A 6,282-nucleotide genomic window follows, 5' to 3' on the forward strand; every position below is an offset into this window, starting at 1 on the left:
AGTCGGTACAGCACTTCACTAGGAGATTCTCTCAGGTAGAGGAATCCTCTTAATGTGACGGTTATGCTCGTAAAGGGAAAATACTACTCTATAAGTAGTTTTGTACATGAGAGAGGTTATCTGACAGAGGTTTCCTTATCCATACAGTTGGCAGCAGGATCCTTATTTTTTTCCTTCCAACAGAGTCGAAACAGGCAGTTGGATGGATTTTAAACGTGGGGCAGCAGGGGAACCTGAACACCTCTCTGGGGTGTTCTGTAACTGCCCTCCCAAGGGGACTCCCTGTACCAGGGGGACGTGGTCACAGGTCCCCGTGCTGGGTAATGCCCTGAGAGCAAGACTGGGATTGTCATAAATCTGCCTGGCTGAAACTGGTGTGTGACAGCAAGGTTGAAGCTCTAATATTAGACTACAGGCTAGTATGAGCTCGATATAGCTGGTGTGTCCAATACGAGTTGTAAGGCCAGATTCTCTGTGATTTTCCAGCTCTTTCATGTCTCCCATGTTCTTCAAAGTGGCTGAAAAGCAGTTAAAGGGTTTCCTGAGATTTATTTCAGAGTGCGAATGTTCTGAAGCATCACACCAGGAGATGGTAAAGAACACATCAAGGCAGATAGAAAGTACAACTAGTCTCGTGGTGCCTGATATACCATAACCTATGGGACCTAGGCTGCTCCAACCTATGTGAGGGTCAAGGACGATGGAAGTCCTGGAAAAGCAAGAGCAAAACGAGAACTGCCAAATCATAAAAGCATGTCTAGAGTGCCCATCCCTCTGCTAACCCCAGCAGAAATCCAGCAGAGTTTGGCATTTATCTCCATTATATATAGTTTATGTCCATGACATTGTAGTGTATAGTTTTTTCCACTCTCTTTGCAGTGCAACCACCTTTGGATTGGAGTGATGCAATACTCAGTACCACTACTAGAAAAAAGTTAGGGAATTGCGTTAACAAGATAACTTTCAGCCCAAGTAATGGAGAAAACCTAAGTAAGCAGACTACAAAGAAAGCGTACTCAGTCTCTACTAAATTTCGGTACTTTGTGATTAAAAAAGCTCAGAAAGGTCCTGGTTTTGAAGCCTTTCCTGTGTCTCTTTCACCCTTCGTCAACGTTAGCTCTGACTCGGTAATCTGTTTTCACTGCCATCATCTGCTGAGGTTACGTGCCTTCTTCCCCAAGACAAACCGCAGCCACGTGAGGCCAGCGAATCCTTGAACGGTATCAAGAATGTTTTCCCCAAGATTAAGGGCAATATTGTTGTAAATGTCGCTGTATTAACTTCTCTGAACCTTCCTGAGTGCTGAGTGATTTTCCTGCACGGGTAAAGGAAGTAGCATGCTCTATATACCCAGTGCAAGAAAAACAGTGCTTTTAACTTAGACTTAGTACTGTGTATTTTAAACCTAAGTCAAATTTATTAACTAGTAACCTCGCTTTAAATGTACATAAACCCATTTATATTGTTTTATGTAATATATGGAAACAATTTCGTTGTCTCTACTGGTTAATATATACATGTATAAAACCGACACTGTGTGGGGATTGCTGAAGTGAGCTCTACGTAAACTCCTGGTCAGGCAGAGCTTGTTAGGTCTTTTTCATCAATACTGTCTAGAACTATGTATACATGGGTCTTTTTGCTGAGATGGGTGCTGACAGATCCAATAAGAACAATGGAGAAAGAAAAAGACATGTTATAGCTAGTACGACTCAATGGAGTTACTCTTGTTTATGCTGCCTAAAGATTGTGCCACCTAATTAACACAAAGACAACCAAAAATTTTGTCATGGAAAAAAATTAAAGGAAAGATCTGACCCTTCTCTCTGATAATTCTTCTTTGCAGCTTATACCAGCTGTGGACACGTCAGGTCTGTGCTAACCTACATCTGAAAGCTACGTACTCATCGCATGGTGGCCCAGGAGCCGTGCAAACCGCAGGGGTTTCCAAGCAGGTTGGGGAAGCCCTAATGGAATTTCTTTCTTCCAAGCTCCCCAGTCAGCACTGTGCAACTCTGCTCAACACTGCTGCTGTTTTCCCACTGGTGCTTCTGACAATCTCTTTAAAGTGCAATCCCCCACAGCCCCAGAAGGGAGTGTTTGGAGCAGCTTTAGGGCCCGTCTTTAATTTACATCGGCAACTGTAAAGCTGCCCATCGACAACACTGATTTACAGCTCTATTTGTAAGAGCAGCAGTCACACAGGAACAGGTCTTGGCCCCTTTTCTCAGAAGGGTACACTCGTCTCTAAGCTGTCTGGGATCTGGATTTAGGCAGTGGCCATACTCCTATGGGCTACCTGGAGGACGTGGGGTCTCTGCCTTGGGATACCCTTCCAGCTAGCGCTACCTAGAATGGAGTTTTTCCCCACTTTCTCTTCTCCTCATTGAACCAAATTTCTGCATATAGTCACATTTGCTTTCTGTGCCATGCTGTCTGTCGCTTGTGTTGAATATGGGTTTTGCGCACATGCCAAAGAGTTTGTTACTTGGCGAGAGTTCACGGGTAAGAGAATTTGCTTCCACGCATAGTAATAGGCATGTTTGGCTAATAGGCTCTTTGTCTGAAAGCCTTTTGCATATTCAGAGCTGCTCATTTGTCACGCTAGCCTGACCTAGGCAGCAAATATTAAAAAAAGAGTCAGAAATATGCCCTGTTCTTACTCGAATGCCAACTGAAGCAAGCATTAGCTCTTTCATGATAGTCATCTGCTGCTCTTTAACTTCACAAAGCGTTGTCCCGCCACGCTCATTTCTGGAATAGTTCTCTTGCCCATCACTGATTTTTTTTGCTTTTGGATTTGCCTTACTCCATTGCCTATGTTCTTTTCGAGTACATTTAATATTGAAATGGACAACTCTGATGATGTAGTAGTTTGGGGATGGCAAACTTGATCACCTGGGATATGCAAAGCTGACAGCCGAGGATCTGTTCTGGTTTTACAACTAAAAGGAGGAATTTCCCCCTATTTGCTGGGTGCGTGCGCAAGGGCCCTCGATTAGAAGCTCTGCACCGAACTTCTGCACCCACCTGAATGCCACGCTTGGTGCTTCAGGTGGCAGGTAATACCTGGCACGTCCTCCGAATTTGCACAGCAAAGTCGTGACCAAGGTAGTTCAACTGGGAACTTGTGTTGATTGGCTTGAAAAGCCAGGAATTTCCTTGGGCACGCGGAGGCGGCAAGTGTCTTCAGCGTTGGGACTGCCTGGTTGTTGGTATGGAGGTGGCTTCGTGTATTTTCTGTAACTGGCTTTTTTCACGTCTGCAGTATAGATTTTCTTTTTGTCTTGTAACCGCTTTCTTACTGTCAGGATTTAATAAATCGTCTAAAGGTTGAGAGTCACTTTTTATTTTGAAATCCTTAGACATATTACTTTGTTCTGCCTAGAACGAGTGGGTTTGGGTGTATAACAAGCCAATTTATTGGCAGAGCAGAAATCAATGGCACACATACACAAGACTTTCCCTATTTTAATTAGACTAGAGAGACTACTCTTTAAACAGCAGTCCAAACAGTATGTTGCAGAAACACACAAAAACCTAATTTAAAGGGCCAGGGATCAAACTTCTCCATTGTTTGCTGCGAATCCCCTAAAAATAGAAATCCCAAAGCTACCAGGCCAGCACAGCTGACTGATTAATTCTCACAAAGAAACAAAATCTGCAAAAGTGTATGTTACAGCACCATCTAGTGCCTCTTATCCCGGCAATACAGTGAATTAATACTACATAAAATAACATACTACATTAACATAGTAAATTAATTTTCCACTTAATTCGAGTATGTAGGTGGAGAAGACTGAGTGCATTGGCTGTTTCTACGTTTTGACAACTTATTTTATCTCAACTAGCGCCGAGGTAGAAGGATGCTGAGGCATGTAAATGAGCTTTGGCTTTTTACATGGCGAAGATTTTGTCAGTACAGCTGGGTTTTGGTCGCAGAGTTTCCAGTACTCATCATTTTATTATGATTATTATTGCATTTAGTGTTTCCTAAAAAAAAAAACCAACAGCTCCTTCAGTCATGTGAATTATTTGAGAATCTCAGTAGCCATTAAAAAAAAGAGTTCTATCCCTCAAGACTGCAGAAACGAGCTTAAAAGTGTGACTCAAGTGTACCCTTGGCAATTAAGAAAAAAACCCCAACAAATCAAACAGATTAGCATATCAAAAGAAGCCAAAATATTTAGCATAACGTTTTTTAATCAGATCCCAGGGTTAAGAGGAGAAATGGCTCATATTTTTTTAATACTTCAGTTTGCCAGACTGCGATCTAGCCTGACAATAAAAACGTTGGATTTTTTTATTAGGGTATATGTCCCAGGTACAGTACCCTGGAATTATGCATAGTACACTGAGATAATGCAGAAAAAGCTATGGAATCTTAACTTAATAATTTAAGTGATTATCATATTCTTATAGATGCTTAATGTATCATCCCAGGCCTGTTTGTGATGCATTCCTCGTTTGGCAAACGTGATATTGATTGTTGCTCTACAGGCATACTCAGTTCAGCATACAGAGTGAGTGTTTTGAAATTTCCCACCCATGATGGTAAGGAAATGACTGCTATTTACCTTTAAAATGTTAATTAACTTTAATTAATTCTTTAATGCTGAAAAAAAAATATTTTGCTTGCTGGCTCATCACTGGTTTACTCTGTCACTGGTCTGGGAAGAATATTATTGCTGAACTGAAATTGGACGTATTAAAGAAAGCGGAAAGTGCAGAATTTTGCCCTGTGAAAAAGGCTTTATTTGGGAGATAACAACCAGGGCCGAGATACTGAGGAACTGTGAAATGCTTGGGAACGCTGTATGGGATTTAATGGTTTGTAACAGTCTCCAGCGAGTGCCAACAGCCATGAAATGTAAGCATTTTAATACAAAGGGAGAAATCCCACAGCCATGGTCTGGCAGGTTAGTTGGTTTGGGTTTGTTTTGAAGAGGAAGGTAATGATAATAAATTATGAGATAGAGCATTTGTGTAAGAGCTGGGCAGTGTGGAGGCAGCCCCACCAAACTGCCATTTTTGGGGCGTTATCAACCAGGTTTGCATCCTGTGAACCGTTTCTGGTGACCACACCAGCCTCACATCAGGACAACCCTTTGCCCTTTCAGCTGACAAGTCCCAACCACTTTCTTTTAGCAGCAGTATGAAACACAGTCTTAATTTTTTTTTTTTCTTTGTGAGTAAAAAAATATTTGTACTAATATCTCAGTTCTCACAGAGAGGAAACCATTACTTGTGCAGCAGCGAGGCACAGTAAGTGCCACGTACAGCGCACCTGGGGTTTGGTGCTGTGGAAGACGTTAAGCCATGGACGCACGTCAAGCACTCTGCCAACCACCCAGGCGTTTTCCTGAGGCACAAGCCTGGCAGCAGCGCTGCTTTTGCGAAGATTATATTCGAAGCCCACGCTAAGTGTTCCCACAGCGGTGTGCCAGAGGACCGGAGCTGCGGTTTCATGGCAGAGGGGAGGCGATGGGCTGGTGGGATCTTCAGCTGCGGGAAGCAGTCGGCTTGTGCCGGTTGTGCGAGGTCTGTCCCAGGGTCTGTCCCAGGAATAGGGAGGTTCTCCTCCCCCTCTACTCTGCCCTGGTGAGACCCCACCTGGAGTACTGTGTCCAGTTCTGGGCTCCCCAGTTCAAGAAAGACGAGGAACTCCTAGAAAGAGTCCAGAGGAGAGCTACTAGGATGATAAAGGGACTGGAGCATCTCCCCTACTCTGAGGGTGGCAGAGCACTGGAACAGGCTGCCCAGGGAGGTTGTGGAGTCTCCTTCTCTGGAGATATTCAAAGCCCGCCTGGATGAAGTCCTGTGTAGCATGCTCTAGGTGAGCCTGCTTTAGCAGGGGGGTTGGACCAGATGATCTCCTGAGGTCCCTTCCAACCCTTACGATTCTGTGATTCTGTGAATAACACGGTCCCACGAATAACGCAGTCCCACGAACAACGCAGGTGGCTTCACCCTTCCTGCGCCAAGCGTAGCTCCCCTGGCTCCTCTCCAGCTCACGCTCCCGCCCCAGGGAGATGGGGTCTCCCTCAGGAATCTCTGCTGGGATTGCACGTAACTAATCGTTGCGTTTATGGTTTCTGCTTCGAACTATTTGCCCCAAAGGTGATGGATTTTATTCACGCCCATCCCCTCTCCCAGAACTCCAAGGCACGGCTCAGGCCTGCAGCGCTTCAGAGAGAAGCCACCCGGGAGGGTCTGCCAAGCTCGGCCACGGCCGGGTCCTCTGAGGGGGGGTGGCACCGGGGGGCCCGCACGACCTCGCCT

Source organism: Egretta garzetta, unplaced genomic scaffold, assembly GCF_000687185.1.
Source record: "Egretta garzetta isolate BGI_Z169 unplaced genomic scaffold, ASM68718v1 scaffold228, whole genome shotgun sequence".
NCBI classification, from domain to species: domain Eukaryota; kingdom Metazoa; phylum Chordata; class Aves; order Pelecaniformes; family Ardeidae; genus Egretta; species Egretta garzetta.